Genomic DNA, 17,922 nt, shown 5'->3' on the forward strand with positions numbered 1-17,922 from the left:
AGCAGGTTTGGTAGTATCGGCAGAGAAGAAGAGTTGACGTTTTGAGTCCTCATGACCCTTCAACAGAACTGGATGAATATTAGGAGAGGGGTGAAATATAAGCTGGTTTAAGGGGGGGGGGGGGGGGGGGGGGGGGGGGTGGGGGTGGTGGTTGTGGTTATAGGGACAAGCAAGCAGTGATAGGAGCAGCTAATCAAAAGATGTCACAGACAAAGGAACAAAGGTGTTGAAGGTGGTGATATCTAAACGGATGTGCTAATTAAGAATGGATGGCAGGGCACTCAAGGTACAGCTCTAGTTGGGGTGGGGTGGAAAGACTAGCAGGGCATACAAGATTTAAAAATAATGGAAATAGGTGGGAAAAAAATCTATATAAATTATTGGAAAAAAACAAAAGGAAGGGGGAAGAAACGGAAAGGGGGTGGGGATGGAGGAGGGAGGTCAAGATGTAAAGTTGTTGGAATTCAATATTCAGTCCGGAAGGCTGTAAAGTGCCTAGTCGGAAGATGAGGTGCTGTTCCTCCAGTTTGCATTGGGCTTCACTGGAACAATGCAGCAAGCCAAGGACAGACGTGGGCAAGAGAGCAGGATGGAGTGTTAAAATGGCAAGCGACAGGGAGGTTTGGGTCTTTCTTGTAGACAGACCGCAGGTGTTCTGCAAAGCGGTCGCCCAGTTTACATTTGGTCTCTCCAATGTAGTGGAGACTGCATTGGGAGCAATGAATGCAGTAGACTAAGTTGGGGGAAATGCAAGTGAAATGCTGCTTCACTTGAAAGGAGTGTTTGGGCCCTTGGACGGTGAGGAGAGAGGAAGTGAAGGGGCAGGTGTTGCATCTTTTGCATAGGCAGGGGTGTGCCATAGGTAGGGGTTGAGGAGTAGGGGATGATGGAGGAGTGGACCAGGGTGTCCCGGAGGGAACGATCCCAATGGAATGCCGCCGGGGGGGGGTGAAGAGAAGATGTGTTTGGTGGTGGCATCATGCTGGAGTTGGCAGAAATGGCAGAGGATGATCCTTTGAATGTGGAGGCTGGTGGGGTGATAAGTGAGGACAAGGAGGACCCTATCATGGTTCTGGGAGGGAGGAGAAGGCGTGAGGGCGGATGCGCGGGAGATGGGCTGAACACAGTTGAGGGCCCTGTCAACGACTGTGGGTGGAAAACCTCAGTTAAGGAAGAAGGACATGCCAGAGGAACTGTTTTTGAAGGTAGCATCATCAGAACAGATGCAACGGAGGCGAAGGAACTGAGAATAGAATGGAGTCCTTACAGGAAGTGGGGTGTGAGGAGCTGTAGTTGAGGTAGTTGTGGGAGTCGGTAGGCACATCTTCCCTTCACCCCCCTGGCGGCATTCCATAGAGATCGTTCTCTCCGGGACACCCTGGTCCATTTCTCCATCACCCCCTACTCCTCAACCCCTATCTATGGCACCTCCCCATGCCCACACAAAAGATGCAACACCTGCCCCTTCACTTCCTCTCTCCTCACTGTCCAAGGGCCCAAACAATCCTTTCAAGTGAAGCAGCATTTCACTTGCATTTCCCCCAACTTAGTCTACTGCATTCATTGCTCCCAATGCGGTCTCCACTACACTGGAGAGACCAAACGTAAACTGGGCGACCGCTTTGCAGAACACCTGCGGTCTGTCTGCAAGAAAGACCCAAACCTCCCTGTCGCTTGCCATTTTAACACTCCACCCTGCTCTCTTGCCCACATGTCTGTCCTTGGCCTGCTGCATTGTTCCAGTGAAGCCCAACGCAAACTGGAGGTAAAACACCTCATCTTCCGACTAGGCACTTTACAGCCTTCCGGACTGAATAGTGAATTCAACAACTTTAGATCTTGAACTCCCTCCTCCATCCCCACCCCCTTTCCGTTTCTTCCCCCTTCCTTTTGTTTTTTTCCAATAATTTATATAGATTTCTTTTCCCACCTATTTCCAATATTTTTAAATCTTGTATGCCCTGCTAGTCTTTCCAGCCCACCCCCACTAGAGCTGTACCTTGTGTGTCCTGCCCTCCATTCTTAATTAGCACATTCGTTTAGATATCACCACCTTCAACACCTCGTTGTTCCTTTGTCTGTGACATCTTTTGATTATCTCCTAACACTGCTTGCTTGCCCCCACAACCGCACCCACCACCGCCCCCCCCAACCTTTAAACCAGCTTATATTTCACCCCTCTCCTAATATTCACCCAGTTCTGTTGAAGGGTCATGAGTACTCGAAACGTCAACTCTTTTCTTCTCCGCCGATGCTGCCAGACCTGCTGAGTTTTTCCAGGTAATTCTGTTTTTGTTTTTATCTTAAGATTGATCTCCATTCCAGCAGGGTGATCTCCATTCTGTCCTCGTCAGGCTATGGACTACCGGCGAGATTTGGTCCAAGACTCGCGAGAAATCATTGTAAACAAAACCGAGAGTCATCTCGCGATTAACGGTCGGTCGCGAGCTTACAAGCTATCCGCCATTAACTATAATTAATCATTCACGGCTTGAAATGACCCAATGTCACACGAAATAACCAATCGCTGACCGAAAGTGACTGAAATTCAAACTTCCGACGATCAAAGCCGGCATCATATCACTTTAAATCTAGGCCCGATTTCGTGGGGGCGGAGAGCGGATGTCCCGCCCCCAGTCGGCGCCGATTGGCTACAATAAGTGATTACCACCTATTGGAGGGCGGATGATGGGTCAATCCTAGAGCTTGTTGGTGGTTGTGGGTGTCAATCATTCAAGTCCCGGCTTGTTGTGTTCTCACCCATCCCCCCTTAATCTTTCCTTCGCTGTTATCAGGACTGCAGAGTGGAGATCGACAGTGAGCAGGCGATTGGGTTTGTATCAGATTTTAAAATCCATTAAGATTTAAAAGAGTGGGTTTTTCAGAGAAATCTCTAGAAAAGGGGGAAGGCCGCGGCCGTGCTTTGCCCCTGTTTATGAGGATCCCAGTGATGATTGCCCTCAGCCTGCCTGGAGATTCAGTGTGGACAGTTAAAGCTCAGCCTGGTCATTGGTTCTTCCATCTCTTTACCTGAGGGAAGGACAGTCCTTTATTACAAATCATTATATCATTAAAAATGAATTATCTGGCACCTTATTGTTTCTTCTTGTTAAAGAAAGGCAAGAACTTAACATTTCTACATCTCCTTGCCCAGGATCTCCCAAAGTGCTTTGTAGCCAATAAAGTCATTTTATTTTGAAGTCGTCATGTGGAAACGTGATAGCTCATTTGCACACAGCAAGCTCCCACAAACAGGAATGTGCCAATGACCAGATCATCTATTTTTAGTGTATGGTTGAGGGTTAATAAGGGACACTGGGAAGAGATCCTGCTGCTCTTTCTCGAAATAGTGGCCATGGAATCTTTCATGTTCACTTAAGAAGGCAGATGGGCAATTTATTTAACACCTCACCTCATCTGAAAGAGGGCACCTCTGACAGTCCAGCGCTTCCCCAGTACTGCAGTGGGAGTGTCAGTCTTGGATCTTGTGTTCAAGTCTGGAGCATGATTCAAGGCCACAGTGTTCTGACTTGGGCAAGAATACTGCCACAACTGACATGTCGAAGGGGATACTTTTATTGTCTCTGCCCTGGGAAAACTGGGAAATGTTAGAAATTTAATGTGTTTCAAGAAAGTGATCTAGCTATTTCCCAGTTACATCTATGCACCACAACCCAGTCATTCTCCTGCCCTCTAACAATGCTTCACTTGTAGAATACAGTTGGGCTTTACTCTCCATGTGTAAAACTACAGGAGATCAATTAGTAGGGCTATCATTGTGTAGGTATTTACAAAAGATGTTTATTGCCATAGTTGTATAGACTTCATTAATATACCCACATTGCAATGTCGTTGCACTTTGTCGTGTGTCCTGTTTACATTTTGCTTCATTTACATAGTCTGGTTATAGCTGAGAAAAGTCAGGACAAAGGAATATTTTTGAGCTCTGCACTTGTTTCATTTCACTTTGAATTTTGGACAGTTGATCATTTTATTCTAATGTTCCCCTCTGGGCAGTTTCAATCATCTTCTGGATGCAGAAGTTTTCTGTTGCCCAGTCTCTTAACACTGCTGGCCAACCGATGCTCCCTTACAAACTTCCGAAAACGGCCACTTAGTAGTACCATAGTAATTTCCTTCCTTATTATTGATTATCTTTTGCCACATCTAACTGATTCTTCTGCTTCCAGACCTCTGCAATATTCAACAAAGTGTATGTAAACATCCTGGACTGTTCAAGCACTTGATTATTAATTAACTATGCTTTGGAAAGCATCTCTGATTTGGACTCCCAAAAAAGGAGGAATGTGTCATGTTTGTAATTTCAAGCCCTAGTGACGCACATGCACTGTGCTGAAAGTCCTCTCCTTTATCATGATCGGATGAGAGTAATGGACTCTAAAACAAGAGACGCATTTAAATATATACTTTTTCTTTTTCATGGGAAAAGGTGATACTGGCTAGGCCAGCATTTATTGCTCATTCCTAATTGCCCTTGAGAAGTTCAGTACAGTAGTTCATGTGGTAAAAGTACACCCATGGTGCTATTAGATTGGGAGTTCAGGAATTTAACTCAGTGATGATGAAGGAACAGTGATATATTTCTAAATTGGGATGGTGTGTGACTTGGCGGGGAACTTGAAGGTAATGATGTCCCCATGTGCCTTCCACCCTTGTTCTTCTGGGTGGAAGAAGTCGCAGGTTTGGAAGGTGCTTTTGGAGAAACTTTGTCTAGTTGCTGCAGTGCACCTTGTGGTGGAAAGGGTAAATATTTAAGGTTGTGGATGAGTTGCCAGTCAAGTAGACTGTTTTTTCCTGGATGGCGTTGAGCTTGAGTGTTGTTGGAGTTATGCGCTTCATCACAATCCTGACTTGTGCGTTGTAGATGGTGGACAAGCTTTGGGGAGTTAAAGGGTGAGCTGCTAACCACAGAGTGGCCAACCTCTGAGCTGCTCTTGCAGCCACAGAATTTATGTGGCTGGTCTAGTTCTCGTCAATGTTGACTCCCAGGATGTTGATGGTGTGGGATTCAGCGCTGGCAATGCCATTGAATGTCAAGGAGAGGTGATTAGACTGTTTTCTTGTTGATGATGGTCATTGCCTGGCACTTGTGTGCCATGATTTATACTTGCCATTTTTCAGCCCTAGCCTTAATGTTATTCAGGTCTTGTTGCATGCAGACATGAACTGCTTCAGTATCTGGTCATGACTCATTGGGGATAGTGCGCTGCAATGTCAAGCCCCGATGCTCCCTGAGCTGCGACAAATGTGAAGAGTTTGATTAAACCACCTAATTGTTTAAGTTAGGTTAACAGAATATGAGCACCTGGTTTGTAAGCTTAACAAGCAAGTAGCTGTTTATTGAATAAATTGTCTTTAATCAGTGGCAAAAGAAAGAAATATGAACAGTGCATTTCTAACTCTATAACCTTAACTCTACCCCTTCTTAAATCCCTATGCACACACATACAAGACACATAAGACACACAAAAACATGGGTTTTAAGGGTGGGATAAAACAGTTCAAAAGTACCAATTCTGGACTATGGATTTTGATTGATATCTTCCAAATTTGTTCTTTGTTGATGACACAAGGTGGTCTTCCCAGCACTTTCAGTCTTTAGTTCATTGTTGAGCACTTGCTTTTCAATGTCTCTAACGGTGATTTTCCCCTTTTCCTCTTGACAGGGATTTTTCAGAGAGAGATCAGGTTATAGGGATATGAGGAAAGAAAAACCAGCTAGCTATTATTGTAGAATCACTTTAATCTTACATACACAGGATAAAGAAGTTTTAGGTCTTTTCTCTTTTCAGGCTAGGAGATTTTTCTGCTGCAGTGCTCTCCCACAAACAATTGGTCAGGAGCCAATTAAAATGTTGCAAGGCTGTTCCTCATTAGACCAGACTCATCCTCGGCACCATCCTGTCTATCGTGGCAACTCTGTTCCAGGATAGCAACATTGTATATATCCCTCACACTGTTCCAGTAGACATTTCTTTCAAACTGCAGCCATTGTAATTTTAATCCAGAGTCCAACAGAAATAAAAAGATATGTTTATTATATGCCTCCATCCTTAAAAGAGATGAAACGCCATTTCAAAAATGCGTTTCGTCACAAGGTATGTGACACATGGACAACACAACACAAGATTTACTTCCATTCATCCTTCCTCCCCCCTTATACAACCTTATACAATCTTCAGCATTTCTTACCCCGTTAACTTATTTCAGTATTTTACACCTGGGACAATGCATCCGCGATCCCATTATCTTTGTCAGCAGTATGAGCAATCTTTACATTGAATGGTTGAAACAATAGACTCCATCTAAACAGTCTCATGTTTTGAGTTTTAAACTTTTCATTTTACGCCAGCAGATTATGGTCAGTGTAGATTAGTGTTTCTTTGAAGTTTATGTCCGACACGATAACAAAGTGTTGAAGAGACAACAACAATGCTAGAGTTTCTTTTTCTACTGTAGAGTACTTCCTCTGATATTGATTTAGTTTCTTGGAAAAGTACCCCACCAGCTTCTCTTTCCCTAAATTATCATCTTGTAATAGGAGTGCACCTACCCCCATGTCACTAGTATCAATTGCCATTTTAAAAGGTTTGGTAAAGTCAGGGGCGGCCAACACCGGTTTATTTATTAAGATTGCCATCAGCTTTTCAAAGGCTGATTGGCATTCTGCTGACCATACCACTTTTGCCTGTTTTCCTAACAAATTAATGAGAGGTACAACTATTGTGTGAAGTTAGGCACAAACCTGCTATAAAACCCACACGTTCCCAAATATCTCATGATTTCTCATTTAGTTTTAGGAATGGGGAATTCTATTAGAGCATTCACTTTTTCTGTTCTTGGCAACACTTGCCCTTGTCCTACGATGTGACCTAGGTAAGTTACCCTTGCTTTTGCAATTTAGTTTTGGCCAGATTTATGACTAAGCTAGCTAACTGCAATTGCTTAAACAGGTCCTCTAATTGCTTTACATGTTTTTCCCATGTGTTACTATATATTATGACATCATCTAAATAAACCACAGTTATGTACTTCAGCTACGACTTGATTCATCAGGCTCTGGAATATAGCTGGGGCGTTTTTAAACCAAAATAGCATGACTCGACATTGATACAATCCACTTGGTGTAACAAAGCCGGACATTTCTTTAACCCTTGATGCCAATGACACTTGCCAGTACCCCTTCAATGGACCAGCTTTAGAAAGAAATGAGGCTATGCCAACCCTGTCGATGCAATCTTCTAACCGAGGAATTGGGTAAGAATCTGTCCTCGTTACTACATTCACTTTCCTGTAGCCTGTACAAAATCTAGTTGATCCATCCGTCTTAGGAACCAATGCTACTGGTGAACTCCAGTTGCTTTGGCTAGGCTTAATTGATTCTCCAGCTTGTTTCTCTGGATTCAGCCAATAAAGATGTTTGTTTTATCGGCACTGAGTTTCCTACGTTCACATCATGCTTAGCTAATGTAGTACATCTCGGTGTATCCCCACAAATTCCCTTATACTTCCTAAATAACCTTGTTAGATCTTCCCTTGGTCCTTCCTCTAAATATGAGAACCTAGTGTCTAACTGTCCCAGTATTTTTGTATTGGCTAGTCGAATTGTAGCAGGTTCACTTTGTGCACTATCTACTTCTCCTTCTACCTTGCTGTCTCTGTCATCCTCCATTACTCCTACCACCTGGCACACTTGCCCTTTTGTATCATTTTCCCTGCGATGATATTGCTTCAACCTGTTTATGTGACATAACTGTTGTTTCTTCCTACACTCAGGAGTATCTATCAGATAAGTCACCTTTCTAACCCTCTTAACTATCTTGTGGGGGCCACCAAATTTCACTTTCAGGGGTTCACCCTGCAAAGGCAATAATACCAATTCTTCACCTCCTGCTTGGAACATTCTAGTTGTAGCATGTTTATCTGCCCATTCTTTCATTTTTGCTTGTGAAATTTTTAAATGCTCTCATGCTCCTATGAGTCTTTTTAGAAACATGGACACGTAATCCAACGTGGAGGATTCATCTTTCTGCTTTAGGAACTTTTCCTCAATCAGTTTTAATGGGCCTCTTATTTCATGACCATAGATCAATTCAAATTGACTAAATCCAGTAGATTCATTTGGAGAATCTCTAGCAGCAAATAGTAAGAAATCTAATCCTTTGTCCCAATCCTTTGGTATTCATGGCAATTGGTCTTAATCATGGTTTTGAGAGTCTGATGATAATTCTCTAAAGCTCCCTGTGTCTGTGGATGATAGGCAGTGGAATTTTGTTGTTTGATACCTAAACTGTTGATTATATCCTGGAAAATTTTAGACATGAAGTTAGAACCTTGGTCAGATTGCATTTCAATTGATAGGCCATAACGAGTGAAAAGCTGAATTAACTTTTCCACTACCACCTTAGCTGTTTTTGTCCTTAAAGGAATAGCTTCTGGAAATTGTATTGTCATATCCATGATTGTAAGGATACACTGATATCCTGCTTTCATTTTGGGTAATGGTCCTATACAATCTTCTAATACCCGACTGAATGGTTATTCAAAAACCGGTATGGGTATTAAAGGTGCAGGTTTGATTACATGTTAAGGTTTACCTACTACCTGACATGTGTGACACGCTTTACAAAATTGCACTATGTCCTTATGAAGTCTTAGCCAGGTAAAATGTCTATTTATCGATGCTTGGGTTTTCCGTATTCCTACATGTCCTCCCATAGGAATTTCATGTGCTACTCGCATATCTATTTACGATATCAGGGTCGTACTACTATCTGATGAACAACTGTCCATTCCTCATCCGCAGGTTTGTGAGGGTGTCTCCACTTCCACATCAGAACTCCGTTTTTAATGTAATAGCACTCTGGAACTGCTTCCGCCTTAGCTTCAGTGTGAGCTGACTGTGCTAACTTTTTAATTCTGGATCTGCTTTCTGAGCCTCAATTAATGAAGACATGCCAAACACTTCCTTTGAATTATCCTCATCCTTAAAGAAAGTTTTGGCCACTCTAACATCTAACTTTTGGTGATGGAACTTTGCTGAGCCATTGCTCTGGTCACCACACACAATGGAAAAATACCAGGAACTTGTTCTTGTAACTGTTCCGTCTCTTTAGCCTCTCTTCCACCAATCCGGACAACAAGTCACACTCCAATTGCACTTTGTACAATGGAACCTGGATATACTCTCCACTTATCCTGTTTACCAATACTTTAGTTTTCATTGAACTCTCTGGAGGGAAAACTAGGTCCTTCTTCAGCAAAAGAGTTTGAGCAGTTTCTGTCTCTCTTAATATAGTTATAGGTTTAGCTGCATCATTTGATTAAAAAGGGGTTATCTTTCCTTTAGACAAAAACCCTTTAAATCTCTCATCTACTTTATTCGCTTCAACTGCATTCACAGCGATGGTTACCTCCAGATCCTTATTTGTAGTTAAAGCTACAATGTGATCTGTGGCATTTTCTTTTAGAGTGCCCTTTTCTGACTCACTCGTACGAACTCCTTTCAACTTCCAGCATTCTGAACGAATGTGTCCTACTTTATAACAATGGAAACACTTCGGCCTTTGAGTTTCACCTCCACCCTCAGTACCTTCCTTTCTGATCTGAGGAGGAGATCTTAAGTTATTCCCAGCTATTCATTCTTTACCCTGTCTACTTGTCTTCCTTTCACTCTCCCATTTTCTATCCTTCTTAAATTTATGGGGGTGATGGAAAAAAGGTTTAGTTTTATGGATCAGCTCATCATCGCCAGCCATTACTGCTGCCTGTCTAGCAGTTGCAACCCTTTGGCCTTCAATAGGGGTTCTTATTACAGAAGGTAGAGAGTTTTTAAATTCTTCCAAGAGGATGGTCTCTCTGAGAACTTCATAGGTAGTTTCAATTCCCAATGCTCGTATCCACTATTCAAAACTACTTTGCTTAACCCTTTCAAATTCAAAGTAAGTTTGCCCAGGCTGTTTCCTTAAATTTTGAAACTTTTGTCTGTATGCTTCAGGGACCAACTCATATGCACCTTTTTCACCGCATCATAATCCCTAGAAACCTCCTCTCACAGTAAAGCATAAATTTCCTGTGCTCTACCTGTCAATTTGCTCTGCATGGGCAATGCCCAGTTCTCCTTTGCCCAGTTCATCTGTTTATCTATCTTCTCAGATCAGAAAGGAAGGTACTGAGGGTGGAGGTGAAACTCAAAGGCCGAAGTGTTTCCATTGTTATAAAGTAGGACACATTCGTTCAGAATGCTGGAAGTTGCAAGGAGTTCGTACGAGTGAGTCAGAAAAGGGCACTCTAAAAGAAAATGCCACAGATCACATTGTAGCTTTAACTACAAATAAGGATCTGGAGGTAACCATCGCTGTGAATGCAGTTGAAGCGAATAAAGTAGATGAGAGATTTAAAGGGTTTTTGTCTAAAGGAAAGATAACGAATCCTTCAGCACCCCTTTCCTCAAACTTTGGAAGAGCTTGTACAAATTCAAACATCTCCCCACTGGGTTCTGATCTGGAAAAAAGTCCTACATCACCTACTGGTGTCTCTTTTTTAACTGCCAGCATTCTAAGCTGGAATCCTCTGTCTCTCTCTTTTTCTCTTTCCTCCTTTTCTAACTTAGCCATTTCTAATTCCCTTTCCTGTTTTCTTTCTCTCTCCTGCCTTTCTGCCTGTTCCCTTTGGAGTGCCCTTTCTCTTTCCTTTTCTGCTGCCTCTAGTTCCAATTTTTTATTTGCAACTGAATTTGAGCCCATTCCAATGAATCACCCCTTGGAGGACACGATCTCTTAGGTATTCCTTCCAGTTTTAAATGCTGTGCTATCTCTTTGATTATCTCTGCATTCCCAGCTCTGCCAGGCAATCTTACTCTTAATTTACTTGCCAATTCAATTAACCTGGTTTTTGGAATCCCTTGTAAAATTGTCAAGGACATCTCTTCCACCTGCGGGAAAGCTTTAGCAGTTTCCAGTGCCATCTTATCTTTGACAGTACAAACCTGGTGTTTCCTTTTAGCTTTTATTACTTACTAAATCTACACCCAAATCATCATTGTCTTCTATTCCAAAATATCCTGAGACCCCCAAACTTTGTCATAACTCACTGGGGATAGTGCGCTGCAATGTCAAGCCCCACTGCTCCCCGAGCCATAACAAATGTGAAAGTTTTGATCAAAATTGTTCAATTTAGGTTAACAGAATATGAGCACCAGGTTTGTAAACTTTAACAAGTAAATAACTGTTTATTGAACAAATTGTCTTGAGCTAGTGGGAAACGAAAGAAATATGAACTTCTAATTTCTAACTCTATAACCTAACTCTACCCCTTCTTAAATCCCTATACACTCACATACAAGACACACAAAAACATGGATTTTAAGGGTGGGATAAAACAGTTCAATAGCACCAATTCTGGAGTACTGGATTTGATAGTTTAATTTTGATCGATGTCTTCCAAACCCCTTTCAGTTCTTTGTTGATTACACAAGGTGGTCTTCTGAGCACTTTCAGTCTTTAGTTCCCTGGTTGAGCATTTTAATGTATCTAATAGTGATTTTCCCATTTTCCTCTTGACAGGGGTTTTTCAGAGAGAGAGCAGGTTACAGAAATATGAGGAGAAAAAAAAAACAACAAGCTGTTATTGTAGAATTACTGGAATCTTACACACTCAGGAGAAAGAAGTTTTAGGTCTTTTCTCTTTTCAGGCTAGGAGCTTTTTCTGCTGCATTGCTCCCACACAAATCTCGTCACCTGGTCAGAAGCCAATTAAAATGTTGTCAGGCCAGACTCCTCAGTATCATCCTGTCTCTCATGGCACACTCTGTTCCAGGACAGCAACATTGTATATATCTCTCACCCTGTTCCAGTAGACATATCTTTCAAACTGTAGCCATTGTAATTTTAATCCACAGTCCGACAGAAATAAAAAGAAATGTTCTTTACAATCTGAGGAGTTGCAAATGGTACTGAACATGGTGCAGTCATCAGCAAACATCCCCGCTTCTGACCTTATGATGGAGGGAAGGCCATTGTTGAAAGATTTGAAGATAGTTGGGCTTAGGGCATTGCTCAGAGGGACTCCAGCAGTGATGACCCAGGGCTGAGATGATGGGCCTCGAACAACCACAACCATAATTTTTGTGCTAGGCATGACTCCAGCCAGTGAAGGGTTTACCTCATCATTCCCATTGACTGAAATTTTGCCAGAGCCCCTTGATGCCATACCAGGTCACATGTTTCCTTGATGTCAAGCGTGTGACGTCACGCTGGAATTCAGCTCGTTTGGCCAACTGAACTGCACTAACCATATAAAGCCTGTCCACCATCTACAAGGCATAAGTCAGGACTGTGATGGAATACCCCTCCACTTGCCTGGATGGATGCAGTTCTCACAACACTCCAGAAACTTGATACCGTCCATGACAAAGCAGCCCGCTTGATTGGCAACACATCCACAAACATTCACTCCCTCCACCGCTGATGCACAGTAGTAGCAGTGTATACCATCTACAAGGTGCACTGCAGGAATTCACCAAGGCTGCTTAGATAGCACCTTCCAAACCCACAACCAATACCACCTAGAAGGACAAGGGCAGCAGACACATGGGAACACCACCACCTGGAAGTTCCCCTCCAAGTCACTCACCATCCTGACTGGGAAATATATCACCGTTCCTTCACTGTCACCGGGTCAAAATCCTGGAACTCCCTAACAGCACTGTAAGTGTACCTACACCACACAGACTGCAGCGGTTCAAGAAGGCAGCTCACAACCACCTTCTCAAGTGCAACTAGGGATGGGCAATAAATGCTGGTACAGTCAGCAAAGCCCACATCCCATGAATGAATAATAAAAAAAAAATGTCCACAGATCCCAGAAGGTGGCAGGAAAGGCGGATAAAGTGGTAAAGGATGCATTAGGAATGCTTTTCTTATTGAATGAGGTATAGAATACAAAAGCAGGGCTGTAAAGCTGGAAATGTGTAAAATGCTGGTTAGGCCACAGCTGGAATTTTGTGTACAGTTCAGGTCACTACATTGCAGGAAGGACATAATTGCTCTGGAGAGAGTACAGAGGGGATTTACAAGAATGTTGCCAGGGCTGGAAAATTGCGCCTCTAAGAAAAGATTGGATAGCCTAGTGTTGTTTTCCTTAGAACAGGCTGAGGGGGTGACCTAACTGAGGTGTACAAATTTATGAGAGGCCTAGATAGGGTAGACAGGAAAGACTTGTTTCCCCAGCTGAGGGGTCAATTACCAGGGGACATAGATATAAGATGATTGGTAGAAGGATTAGAGGGGACATAAGGAAACTTTTTCACCCAGAGTGTGGCGGGTGTCTGGAGTTCACTGCCTCAATTGGTGGTTAAGGCTGAAATGCCCAACTCATTTAAAAGGTACCTAGATCTCCACCTGAAGTGCTGTAACCTGCAAGGCTATCAACCAGGTGCTGGAAAGTGGGATTAAAAATGAGTGGCTAGTTTCTTTTTTCACATTTTTTTCTGGTGCAGACACACTGGGCTGAATGGCCCCTTTCTGTGCTGTAACTTTTCTGTGGTCATAGCATGGATAGAGAATTGGTTAGCTTACAGGAAACAGAGAGTAGGTATAAATGGATCATTTTTGGGTTGGCAGGATGTAGCAAGTGGCGTGCCACAGAGATCAGCACTGGGGCCTCAACTATTTACAATTTATATCAATAACTTGGATGAAGGGACCAAATGTATGGTTGCTAAATTTGCTGATGACACAAAGATAAATAGGAAAGTAAGTTGTGAAAAGGACATAAGGAGCCTGCAAACGAATATAGATAGATCAAGTGAGTGGGTAAAAAATTGGCAGATGGAGTACAACGTGGCAGGAAGTATAGAAAACCAGTATATTATTTAACTGACGAGAGATTGCAGAAATCTAAGGTATAGACAGACGGATCTGGATGTCCTGGTACATTAATCACAAAAAGTTAGTTTGCAGGTACTGCAAGTAATTAGGAAATCAAATGGACTGTTGGTATTTATTGCAAGTGCAATGGAGTATAAAGTAAGGATTTTTGCTACAGCTGTACAGGGTGTTGATGAGACCACATCTGTACAGTTTTGGTTTCCTTATTTAAGAAAGGATATAAATGCGTTAGAAACAGTTCAGAGAAGGTTCACTCGACTAATACCTGAGATTGGGGCGGGGGGGGGGGGGTTATCTTATGAGGAAAGTTTAAACAGCTTGGCCCCAAATCTGTTGGAGTTTAGAAGAATGAATCTTATTGAAACACATAAGATTCTGAGGGGACTTGACAGGGTGGATACTGAGAGGCTGTTTCCCCTTCTGAGAGAGGCTAGATCCAGGGGACAGAGTTTAAAAATAAGGCTCTCCCATTTAAGGCGGAGATGAGAAATGTTTTCTGAGGGTCCTGAGTCTTTGAAATTGTCTTCCCCAGAGAACAGTGGAGGCAGGGTCATTGAATATTTTTAAGGCAGAGACAGATGGATTCTTGATTAACAAGAGAATCAAAGGTTATGGCAGGTAGGCAGGAATGTGGAGTTGAGGTCACAATCAAATCAGCCATGAACTTATTGAATGGCAGAGCAGGCCTGAGGAACCTTAAGGCCTACTCATGCTCCTGATTTGTATGTTCGTATGTTCATATGGTGAACGATCATTTATTTAATCCAGTTCACCACAAAGTCCCCGTTAAAGTGAAGCTTAAATTGTGGCGGATTTGGAATTAAAGGTCATGCAGGGTTTTTGATGACCTCAGGATATCTGCAAGGAGAGCATCAAGCTCATGTCTTCCTTTGTGATGACTGAAGAAAGAAATCACTCAATGTTTACTGTCTTGGGCTTATTCTCTTTTTCCACATATTAGGCTGACATTCTTTGTGCAGTACCAATAAAGTGCTGCACTGTCTGATGTGCTGACTTTCAGGTGAGAAGTTAAATCAAGGCCCTGTCTACACTCAGGTGGATGCAAAAGATCCTAATGCACTATTTGAAGAGAAGCATGGCAATTCTTCCTGGTGTCCTGACCAATGTTTATTCCTCAACCAACATCACCAAAAAGGATTATCTGGTCATTATCATAATGCTTTGACACCCTGCTGTGCCCAAATTGGCTGCTGCATTTCTTAGATTAAAACTGTGACCACACTTTCATTGGTTATTAAGCGCTTTGGGTCATCCTGTGGTTGTCAAAGGTGATATATAAATGCAAGATTTTCTTATTTTGGTTAGCAGCTATTTTCATTTGGTCTCTGGCTACCCTCTTATGTTGAAGTACTGACAGTGATTCTAGCTATTACTATAGGCTGACCACTCCACTGTTCCAATGAAGCTGTGTAAGCTTGAGGAACAACATCTCATTTTCAGTTAGGCACTTTACAGCCTTCTGGGCTCAACGTTGAGTTCAGCAATTTCAGACCATAATCTTGGTGCTGTTGTATGTTGTTGTAGTTGTCTAAGGAAGAGGTTCAGAGGCATAGAGTCTGAATGGTAACAATTGTAGAACATAACTATATACAGATATACAAGACAGTAGGCTTCGTCAGTCCAAGCCATGAACTCTTTCCATTCAGACTACCACCAGCTGACTACTAGTCATGTGACTCCCTTTACATCATCATTTGGGCAGTGCTGTTTCCCCAGTCCCACATTAACCCTTTCTGTCCTGAAAACTCAAATAGTACAACCCCTCCCCAAGTCTTTATGCAAATATATTCACATTTATATTGACAAGCTATCCCTTCTACCCCAAGTCGCTGTCTTCACAAGTTTAAAGGGTTTGGAGTTTTCACTACTCCCTGATCGTGTTCTTTTGAAGCTTCGTGGATTGGTAGTCTCAACTTGGATCTCTTTGTTCTGACTTGGCTGTTCTTCAGTAGAAGCTGCAGTATTTAATGTTTTATATGTTTGAGGTTCTACACCTGGTTTGCCCAAATGTATGATAGAAGGTTCTCCTTGAGGAATGCAGCTAAGACTTCTGTTCCTTCTTATTGTGTCTTCTCGGGTATGTATCAAGTAAGACTGTTGGTGATCTTCATCCCTTAGGACAGTGACGTCTCTGCAGAGGTCTCTGATCTAAACCTTGTCTCTGTCATTTAGCTTGGTCAGGTTTCTGGTACGGTACCGTCTTTTGTGAGTGGAGGTTTGTTGCTTTCTGTAGGACTATTCTCAGCCTTAAACCTTCTGATAGTGCTGGACTGCCATCCCTGGGATTAATTTCACAGGCAGCATGAGAACCTCAGTACAACGTTTTTTGCCCTTTAGCTGCCAATCCACATTGCAGTGGAGTGAACTGACATTTCAAGAGTGCCATTGGAAAGTCGTCATTTTTCTTCAAGAAAGTGAGGATGCCCCTTTCCACCTCCCCAATTAGATTCTGAGTAATTCAGAATCAGCTGAGTGGTGAGCTGCAGAAATCCGTGGCTCTCGGCAAAATGAATGAAGTAGTCATTAGCGAATTGCAGGCTATTGTCGGACACTACCTGATCCGGAATGCCACTTAAAGCAAAGATGTCTTTCAATGACCTAATGACCGATTCTGTGGTTGTTGTGTGTAAATGCCTCACCTTGATCCACTGACAATGATGAGGATGGACTTACTGTTGTGCATAAATATATCCATTCCCAAACATTCCCACGGTATGGTAGGGAACTCTGTGGGGATAAGGAGCTCCCTCTGGACTGCTTTGTGCAGCGCACACACCTGGCAGTTTAAAATCATCTCTTTGAATCCTCTTGATATTCCCAGCCACCATACTGCAGACTGGGGCTCTTGTTTTGTGATGCCCAAGTGGCCTTGGTGAATTAATTCCAGAACCTCTAGTCGAAGTGAGACGGGAATGACCAACAGTCACCATATGCCAGCAGATTATCAATTATGGTGAAGTGGTTCTGTTGTTCAAGGTATATTTTCATGATAATGCCACCTGGACACTGCAGTGGCCGTCCTCGAATGCAGTGTTGATGGATGTGAATGCACTCTTCATCTTGCATCTGTCTTGGTGTATCTGTTGCAGGTTCTTTGAGCTCGCTGGCAGTTGTGTTGTCACACACTGGGAATAGGACTCGACCTCGTTGACCAGATTAACAATATGTGTCATGGGATGGTTGACTGTAGCCCTGGACAGTGTGTCCGCAATAGTTTGATACTTTCTGCTAGATGTATATGCCTCGAAAGCAAAGTGCAAGTGGAATCTCTGAATTCTTGCGGGGGGAAGGTTGCATTGGCGAGTTTCCTCTCATCCAGTAGTGAGACTAACGGTTTGTGATTTATCTGATGACCACTCTCAGCCCAATGATCCAGTTAGAGAACTTTTCACAAGCTCACGTGACTGCGAGAGCCTTTTTTTCTATAACTGCATATATCTTATCTCTATGTCTGATAGCACCCTAGATGCCTAATATACTTGTTGGCAGCGTCCATTCAGTTGCTCTGGAACAGGACTGCCCCTAGTTCTATTGAGGAGGCATCTGATACGATTGTGGTTGGCAGGGATGGGTCGTAGTGAGCCAGTATATCTGGTGAGAGCAGCATGTCTTTGATCTGGGGGAATGTGTATCCTGGTATGCATCCCAACACCAAGCTTGGGCTTTGTTCAGTAGGTGTCATAAGGGTTCTGTGACTTGTGCTAGGTTTGGCAAGAATTTCGTGAGTTGGTTTACCATACCCAGGAACCTTTGGAGATCTGGAATGGAGGATGGGGGTCGGAAATTCACTGATTCGTTTTATGTGGGTCTGCTATTATGTCTTTGTTGCTCTCAATATGAACTAAAAACCAAATGGAGGTCTCAGAGAATTTGCACTTATCATTCAGTGTTAATCCTGCTTCCTTCAAGCCATCCAAGACGGCCTTGAGTCTCATGTTGTGTTCCTTGACAGTCATTCCATAGACAACGATTTCAGCCATATCACAGATGA

The 17,922-nt window shown here is 42.8% G+C and overlaps 1 protein-coding gene across 5 annotated transcripts in view; it reads left to right on the forward strand.

Annotated features, from left to right (window-relative positions):
• The first annotated feature begins 2,714 nt into the window (after window positions 1-2,714).
• The window catches only part of bcas3 (BCAS3 microtubule associated cell migration factor), a 1,011,809-nt gene continuing 996,601 nt past the window's right edge, over window positions 2,715-17,922 (forward strand). For 3 of the 5 annotated variants that reach the window (XM_041197205.1, XM_041197207.1, XM_041197208.1), the window contains exon 1: window positions 2,715-2,833. The gene's annotated coding sequence lies outside the window, so the exon portion shown is untranslated. Of the gene's footprint in view, window positions 2,834-6,711; window positions 7,279-17,922 lie in introns of those variants that run through there. The other 2 variants (XM_041197209.1, XM_041197206.1) reach the window with 2 other exon arrangements.

The sequence above is a fragment of the Carcharodon carcharias genome, chromosome 10 (genome assembly GCF_017639515.1).
Source record: "Carcharodon carcharias isolate sCarCar2 chromosome 10, sCarCar2.pri, whole genome shotgun sequence".
In the NCBI taxonomy this organism is placed as follows: domain Eukaryota; kingdom Metazoa; phylum Chordata; class Chondrichthyes; order Lamniformes; family Lamnidae; genus Carcharodon; species Carcharodon carcharias.